Consider the following 9,246-nt stretch of genomic DNA (forward strand, 5'->3'; position numbering starts at 1 on the left):
TTTTTTTTTAACCAGCTTTAATGGAAGAAATGGTACAATTGAAGGAAAAATCATGAATGGAGGATTCGTAAGGGCAATATGCAGGAAATAAACCGCTATCTGTGGGGAAGGCAGCCTAAAGCTCAGTCCCATTATCTGTGTCACTCAGGGTGAGCTTGCCAAAGTGGTACTCTACCATACTGTCCACCAGAGCCCCCATCTTGCTCCCCAGAAGCAAAAATCCTTAGCACTTGCATATTTTGTTTGTTTGTTTTTTGAGATGGAGTTTTGATCTTGTTGCCCAGGCTAGAGTGCAATGGCAGGATCTCAGCTCACCCCAACTTCTGCCTTCCAGGCTCACGCGATTCTCCTGCCTCAGCCTCCCAAGTAGCTGGGATTACAAACATGTTCCACCACGCCCGGCTAATTTTGTATTTTTAGTAGAGACAGGGTTTCTCCATGTTGGTCAGGCTGGTCTCGAACTCCCGACCTCAGGTGATCCGACCGTCTCAGCCTCCCAAAGTGCTGCGATTACAGGCGTGAGCCACCGCACCTGGCGACGCATATTTTAAAAAGAAAACTTTTCATGTCAAGTTAAAGACTATATTATTTTAATCCCTGCCCAATCACATTTCCTACCCTTCTTCTCCAGAGGCAACCACTAGGATGAATTCCACACCATGCTTTACACCTTACCATGCATACGCACCCACAGACACCATGGCCCAAGACTGCACACCCCACCCGACCCCATCCACCCCACCCATCTCACCCCACCCTACCCCACCTCACCCCACCCCATCCCACATGCCCTCAGAGTTTATAAGGGGAAGACTAATGTGTTTTCCAGGGACCCATAGAATACTTTCCCCTCCACCCTCGCAGATCCTGAGCTGCATGCAGATGGGGCAGAGCTGGGTGGAGAGACTGCTGGATACCTACTTTAAACCTGCATGGGGATGTGCCGATTCCCAAAAGGTGAGTGTTTTAGACGCACATCAACTGGACACCTTTATTGCTTTGAGAACAGATAACTTTATTGCCAACAACCGAAAAACTGAGAGGAAAAACCTGAAGAGAACGTTCTGAAAGGGCAACATGGACGCCCCGCCTGGTGGCCGTACCCGGGGAAGGCACCCCGTGGCTGCGGGGCCTGTCTGGGCTCAGGTGTGTTTCTGGCTGCGGCCCAGGGTGAGCTTATTAAAGAGGTACTCTGCCAGGCCTGCTTCCGGGATCCACGTCTTGCGCAGGTTGCTCAGGTAGCCACCCAGCTCTTTGATGGTCTTGGCCTTCTGGTTCAGGAAGTGGCTCATCCAGGAAGTCGCGGAGCTGGGGGTCGCCTTTCTCCTTGGCCAGCTGGTGCAGCTCCAGGAGACTCTGGTTGACGTTCTTCTCCAGGTCGAAGGCACACTCCACGGCCTTGAGCCCGCTCTCCCAGCATTGGCGCTCTGGCTTCCTGATGTCAAGAAGGCAGATGCGGCCACCGCGCAGGTTCTGCAGCCTCATCAGCTCCTGGGCGTGCTCCCTCTTCTCATGCCACTGGCGCAGGAAATAGCGGCTGAAGCTCTCCAGGGCCACATAGTCCTGGTTGAAGTAGAAGGCCATGGATAGGTACACATAGGAGGCGTGGAGCTCCAGGTTGACGTTGATGTTGACGGCGACCTCACAGCTGGGGTGGTAGTTCTGGTGCTCTTGCGACGGCGGGCCCAGGGCAGGCAGAGCGGGTGCGGGGAGCAGGCGGGGTAAAGCGGTGTGGTCGCGACAGTCCCGGAGCGGGCAGCAGCATGGGCATGAGCATGGGCATCGGCATCGGCATCAGCAGTGGCGGTGGCAGCGGTGGCGGATGGGGCCTCGGAGCACCACCATCTGCAGTGGTGGCCGGCGGAGGGCGGGGTCCTCCGGGCCAGGCGGTGGTGGTTGTGGCAGGGTCGGGGAAGGGACCGGAAGTGGGCGGGGGGGAGACCCTTATTGGGGGAGTGGCGCGCGCCATCGGGCGGGCGGGGACTGGTGCACAGAGAGGCGGGGGCTTTCAGAATGGTGGTGGTGGCGACGGGGAGCACGCTGAGTTCTGTGGGCAGCCCGGGGAACTGAGCACTGTAGGTCCTCTGCGCGATGTCAATTCTGTAGAAACTTTTCTAGTTTCCAAGGACTTTCGCCTGTCCCCTGATTGTTCCCCTCTATGACAGCTTGTTCTCATTTTATAAGCCTCTTGTCTTTCTTAAACTCTGAGAGTATTTTCTGGTAACGTTTTCTTCTGTTTCCTGTATTATATCCTTTTTTCCTTCCTCCAGAATTAGTTCTGTTTGTGCATCTTCCTCACTTTCCTTAAATATCTAGAAAACGTTTGTACGTTCAGGATTGGAATCAAGGACTGGGTTACCCTCGGTGATGAGCTTGGATCTAATGCACACTTGTGAGTCTGGATGACCAATAGGATTCTCCCATGAACAGGAGGGTGGAGTGTGTCATTTAGGGAGTGGTCATCTCCTTTGGAGATAAAGGTATAGAGCTCCCAGGCAGAGTAGGAACTATTCCAAATGCCCAAAGCATGGCATTTCTCTGGCATTGGAAGACTTTAGTGAATCTGTCTTCTAAGTAGATGTCAGCTTCCCTTTAAATGTTCATCCATGTCTGCTGCACCCTGAAGCTTAATTCTCTCTGCAGGAGAGATGGCTCCACATTATAGCGAATGTGATTTCAGATGTTTTGAGGATCAAAGCTTAAATCCCAGCACTTTGGGAGGCCGAGACGGGCGGATCACAAGGTCAGGAGATCGAGACCATCCTGGCTAACCCGGTGAAACCCCGTCTCTACTAAAAAATACAAAAAAAAACTAGCCGGGCGAGGTGGTGGGCGCCTGTAGTCCCAGCTACTCTGGAGGCTGAGGCAGGAGAATGGCGTGAACCCGGGAGGCGGAGCTTGCAGTGAGCTGAGATCCCGCCACTGCACTCCAGCCTGGGCGACAGAGCGAGACTCCGTCTCAAAAAAAAAAAAAACAAAAAAAAAAACAAAAAAAAAAACACCAGAGTTTTTAAAATTTACTTTGAAAAGTCCTCTATGTTCACGGTTTTAGGTATTCAATAACTAATCCCCATGTCTTCCCTGATGAATTTAAAACCAATTAGTAGACACAGAACTCAGCTCACTGAAGAGCAAGCTTAGGTCTGTAGCAAAATGAACTTGCTAGTACTTTTCAAATCTTCCAATTAGAGAAACTCACTGTGGCAGAATGACTTCATCAAAGCTTATTTGTTTTCATCTTGGTCCACAGAGTAACCATATTTTTTGAGCCACCCTTGTAATTTGATGGGGTCATGTACTGATTTCTGGCTATTGAAAGAAGAAAATAACTGATGTATGGCTAAATAAGTCCTAGTTTATAGGACACACCCTGTGCAATCCATGTCTTCAGTGAAGAAGAGGAACAGACCCTACAGTATGACATATCCAATTTGGAGAAGGAGCCTGGAACTTTGGATAACATGTGGAGTATGTCCCCTCATCACTGTCACCACCAACCTGCACTGAACCTTGATAAAAACAGAAAAATAAAAATTTACTTTAAAAGCTAAAGAAATTTGGAACATGTGTTACAGGAGCTAGCCTCTCCTGACTAATCAAATTATCCAGTCAAAGAAAGTGCTGGATAACCACAGGCTGTACCCCACAGGGCCCTGTAGGCTTATGGCAATGGAGTGCATTTCCGAACACAACCTCTCGGTGGGAAGGCAGATGAGGAAAAGGAGAGGTTTAGACAGCTCTGGGTCATCACACTTTCTTCCTTTTCCTTAGTGCACCTTTTTTTTTCTTCCTTTTTTGCCTTCTGGAGAGTGAAATTTAAAGTCCCTCATTGACCAGGCGTGGCAGCTTACCACTGTAATCTCAGCACCTTGAGAGACTGAGGCAGGCAGATTGCTGGAACCCAGGAGTTCAAGTCCAGCCTGGGCAACAAGGCGAAACCCACTCTCTACCAGAAAAACAATAGGCATGGTGGCACACACCTATAGTCCCAGATACTCAGGAAACTGAGGTGGGAGAATGGCCTGAGCCCAGGAAGTCGAGTCTGCAGTGAGCCGTGATCCCACCACTGCATTCCAGCCTGGGCGACAGGAGTGAGAGACTTGGTCTCCAAAAGGAAAAGAAAAAAGAAAAATCCCTCATGGACTCTTGAGGATCAAGGAAAAAGGTTTTCCTTCTGTCTCGATGTCCGGAATAAAATCAGGCTGGTCCTTGGGTACCTAACCTTAAGCCAGGAACACAAAGCACAGGGGCAGAGATCACGACTCTCTGATCCCAGAGCCAGTCAGCTGTGGTGAGGAAGGTGGGACATGTAATGATATAAAGCACTCCTGGAACCACATACCTGAAATCTGTGTTTGGGTGGAGCAGTTCCCCAGAAAAGGGGAATGCTAGTTCCAGGACTGGTAGTGGGAGACTAAACAGGTGGTACCACAGATAGTACCATTCAGTCTTCCCTACTGAGCCTTGAGGTCTGCAGAGTTAGGAGGTTCCCACGTCTCTCTGTGTCTCCCACACTGCACACCACGCCGGCGCTAAAGACATTCTTCTCCTTTGGAAGGGAGTATAGTGAGGAAGAAGCAACAAAAGTGTGCTAGGAAAGCAGATGAACGAATTGTTGGAGGTATCTGTGGGAGTGGAAGTGGCGTCAACTCCCAACTACAAACATGAAATGCCTTGGGGCAGTGTGTTGCCTCAATGCTATGTGTGAGGCCCAGGGTTCAGGAGCATGGCCACAGTAAGCACTGTTTAAAAAGGTGGCGAGGAAGCCAGTCTCAGCTCTGTCACCAGAGAAGTAGATGATTTAATGAGTCCGTACCAGACTAGATGATTTCCTACATTCTTGGGAATCCTCACAATTTTGTGAGGTAGGAATTGTTTTTGTTATTGTATCCATGAGGAATCTGTGATCCTAAATATAAAGTCCTTGCCCAAGATGATACAGAAACAGAATTCAATGTCAGGGCTGATGTTCAACTAGAAGTGTGGGACCACAGTCAAGTTTTCAATGAAATGCTGTATAATTAGGTTGCTGGGTCATATAATTTCTCATGGCCTCTCTCTGCTTTAATGAGAACAAAGACATGTAAAGAAAACCAGTAAGTACCTGCTGTGATTCCACAGCAGCACAAACTACCACCCTCTCTCGTCAAGTGTTCCTGGGACAGTCCTTTCCTCTGGCAAGGTCAAGTTTCTCTACGCAACTTCAGAGAACAAATACTCCTTGTTCAATTTCTACTGGGAAATGAACTTAAGTAAATTGTTTTTAAAAATGTGAGGCTATAGTGTGAGATAGAACGAAGCTTTTCCTCAGGAGACTGCCAAGCCTCTCTTCATGGATGAAATGAGGCATTTAGGCTTTTTATCTCTCCCCTGATGTGCTGACCCCTACTTTAGGATTGTGATTAATTTAAATACCGTGTGTTTGTGTGTCTGCCTTTTAGGGGGCATTTCTTTATAAAGTGTTGGTCTTCCATCCTTGTGCAATGGGGATAATCAAAATTTCATCTTAGGAGTACAGCTGATGCTTGGATTGCCTTTCCTGGTAGGATTAAAATACATTTTATTTAGCACCATACTCCTTCTCCAAAACTCTTGTTCCTTGGTCAGTTTTCTGAATAGCTGGTGCGATCTGTGTCTGATTATTTCCAACTTGACTGTAATTATGTGACTTCTCGTGAAGATGGTCTTCCTTCCTCCATCTCTTAACAGTTAGACACCTCTTTGGCTTATGTAGACCAGCAATTCTCAAACGCGATCCATAAGTCTCCCCACTGAATTTTAGAGTCTGTTGGTGCAAAGTGGGGGTGACATGAATGACAATTTTCAGGGTCCACATTCTGCATTTAATGTCCAACAACAGAATCAGCTTCATTTCATCCAGAAACTAGCACACAGAGCAATGGGAATCACCACTGATCCTAAATGCTCTCCTGATAGTTATTTTATGATTGAGTCCATGTGCTTCAAAACTTGTAGCTTTGTAGAACATGGTAAGGATTAAGTGGCCATCAACCTCATGTTAGATTGGTTGTTTTAGAAAAATAAAAGCTTGTAAAGTTACATCTTCTTTCTAAGTGGGCTAGGAATCATTGTGTCTCATCTGTTTCTGGAGTCCAAACTGCAAGAAGCAGTGTTATGAATAATATTAACCTTGGAAAATAAATTTGAATCATTTTTTATATCATCAGCTAACAATTCAAAGAATTGGAAAGACATGTTTTCTTTATGTAAAACAAATCTACATATTTTCCTAGTTTCTTCAACTCTCTCTGGTACCTGTTTTTGTGTGCAATGAAATATTTATGTATTTTTGTGTTGATGTATTATCTTATCAGGAGTGTAAATATTTCCTTAAGATTAAGTCATTCGGCCGGGCGCGGTGGCTCAAGCCTGTAATCCCAGCACTTTGGGAGGCCGAGACGGGCGGATCACGAGGTCAGGAGATCGAGACCATCCTGGCTAACACGGTGAAACCCCGTCTCTATTAAGAAATACAAAAAACTAGCCGGGCGCGGTAGCGGGCGTCTGTAGTCCCAGCTACTCGGGAGGCTGAGGCCGGAGAATGGCGGGAACCCGGGAGGCGGAGCTTGCAGTGAGCTGAGATCCGGCCACTGCACTCCAGCCCGGGCGACAGAGCGAGACTCCGTCTCAAAAAAAAAAAAAAAAAAAAAAAAAAAAAAAAAAAAAAAAAAAAAAAAAAAAAAAAAAAAAATTAAGTCATTCAACAAAGATGATATTTAAATATTGGAAAAAGTTATGAGGGAAGCCACTGGAATCTATTTTAAATAGAGTATAAGATAAACTCACTTCTTTTGAAAACTATTAGTGTGAGGAAGAATAAACTAAAATTAGTTATCAGTTTATTTTGGCTATTAGTACAAAAAAGACTTACTGAATTTTAAATTTCATATTAAACTCAGTAACAAATGTAAAATAACTATAAGCAATGGTTTTTGCAATACTTGTGTGTTGAAATTATGTTTGTATATAATGATCTTCTGTGTTTTACCTAAATTACATTTTGGGAACATGAATTGTTTCTTAATTATGAAAATTTCAAAACATATAATAAATTCCCATGTTTTCTTCTCACAGCTTCAACAATTAATAACTGATATCGATCTTTGTCCCCTTCTACCTGATATATTATTTTGAAGAAAATCTAGGACACTGTATCACTTCATTCATAAATATTTCATGACACATTTTTCGAAGTGAGAACATTTTATAATAAAATTATCATGCTGCTATTGTTTTTCAAATTATGAATTTGTGATCATAAAGGCAAAACAATCACTTTCAAAGATGAAAACTTTGCTGTTAGAAAGAGTGTCTGGCAGGACATACTGACTCATGCCCATAATCCTAGCACATTGGGAGTCCAAGGCAGGTGGATCATCTGAGGTCAGGAGTTCGAGAACAGCCTGGCCAACATGGTGAAAACCCATCTCTATTGAAAATACAAAAATTAGCTGGGCGTGGTATCATGTGCCTGTAATCCCAGCTACCTGGAGGCTAAGGCAGGAGAATCGCTGGAACCCAGGAGGCAGAGGCTGCAGTGAGCTGAGATTGCACCACTGCACTCCAGCCTGAGCGACAGAGCGAGACTCCATCTCAAAAAAGAAGGGGAAACGAAAGAAAGAGTGTCTGTATTTTATTCTGGGTAAATGGTTTTTGTTGAGAGAATGCTTTATGTCAACTAGCAGCTATGTGAGACACAGCTTTAAAGAGCAAAGCACTGCATTCAGCAGATCACAAGTTATGCTTTCTTCCATTTTGATTAGAAAAATAAAATGGCAGAGTTACATACAAGACAACACGGAACTACTAAAGTACTTTTTCAAGTTGCTTTTATGTTTGATGAGTCTCAAGTAAGATTTTGGACTTTCATTTGGGACTTTTAATTGAGTTGATGCTGGAAGGAGTTAAGACTTTGGGGGGCTGTTGGGAAGTCATGATTGTATTTTGCAATGTAAGAAGAAAATAAGATTTGAGGGGCCAGGGGCAGAATGATGTAGCTTAAATATATGTTCTGACCAAATCTCATGTTGAATTATAATCCCCAGTGGTACATATGGGACCTGGTGGGAGGTGTTTTGGTCATGGGGGTGGATCCCTCATGGCTTGCTACTGTCCTTGCACTAGTGAGTGAGTTCTCATGAGATCTCATTGTTGTAAAGTGTAGTGCCTCCCCCAACCGTCTCTTGATCCTTTTCTGGCCATATGACTTGCCTACTTCCAGTTTGTCTTCTCCCATGAGTTAAAGGTCCCTGAGGCCTTCCCGGAAGCCAAACAGATACCAGTGCCGTCCTTGTCCAGTCTGCAGAATCATGATCCAATTAAACATCTTTTTAAATAAATTACCCAGCCTCTTATATCCCTTTGTAGCAATGAAAACAGACTAATACAGCCTCCATACTTTCTGTTGAGAAACCAGCTGTTAATATTATTGATCATCCTGTATATGTGAAGTGTAACTTCTATATTGCTGCTTTCAGGATTTTTTCATTGTCTTGTCTTTTTTACCTTTTGTTTATAGTGTCTTAGTGGGGATATCTCTGATTTTTCCCTACATGGAATCTATTGAATGTGTAAATCAATGTATTTCATCATATTTAATAAGATCTTGACTGTTCTTTCCTCAAATATTCTTTATATCCCTTCATATTCCCCTTTTTTATCTCTTTCCAGAACTCCCTTTATGTATGTTTTGGTACACTGGATGGTTTCCACAAGTATTCTGAACTTCATTAATTTTACTTCATTCTAGGCCGGGCGCGGTGGCTCAAGCCTGTAATCCCAGCACTTTGGGAGGCCGAGGCGGGCGGATCACGAGGTCAGGAGATCGAGACCATCCTGGCTAACACGGTGAAACCCCGTCTCTACTAAAAATACAAAAAACTAGCCGGGCGTGGTGGCGGGCGCCTGTAGTCCCAGCTACTCGGAGGCTGAGGCAGGAGAATGGCCTGAACCTGGGAGGCGGAGCTTGCAGTGAGCCGAGATCGCGCGCCACTGCACTCCAGCCTGGGTGACACAGCGCGAGACTCCGTCTCAAAAAAAAAAAAAAAAAAATTTTACTTCATTCTTTTTTTCTTCCAGATTCTGAGACTAGATAATGTCAACTGACCTATCATTGGAGATCGATGATTCTCTCTACTTCTTACTCAGATTTGCTAGTGACTCCCTCTACTGAAATTGTCATTCCAATTGTTATACTTTTCCATTCCAGAATTTCTATTTTGTTCC

The 9,246-nt window shown here is 45.1% G+C and overlaps 1 pseudogene; it reads right to left on the reverse strand.

Moving 5' to 3' along the window:
• Nucleotides 1-1,142: 1,142 nt before the first annotated feature.
• LOC112616555 lies at nucleotides 1,143-1,845 on the reverse strand (annotated as a pseudogene).
• Nucleotides 1,846-9,246: the final 7,401 nt, after the last annotated feature.

This window comes from Theropithecus gelada, chromosome X (assembly GCF_003255815.1).
Source record: "Theropithecus gelada isolate Dixy chromosome X, Tgel_1.0, whole genome shotgun sequence".
Taxonomy (NCBI): Eukaryota; Metazoa; Chordata; class Mammalia; order Primates; family Cercopithecidae; genus Theropithecus; species Theropithecus gelada.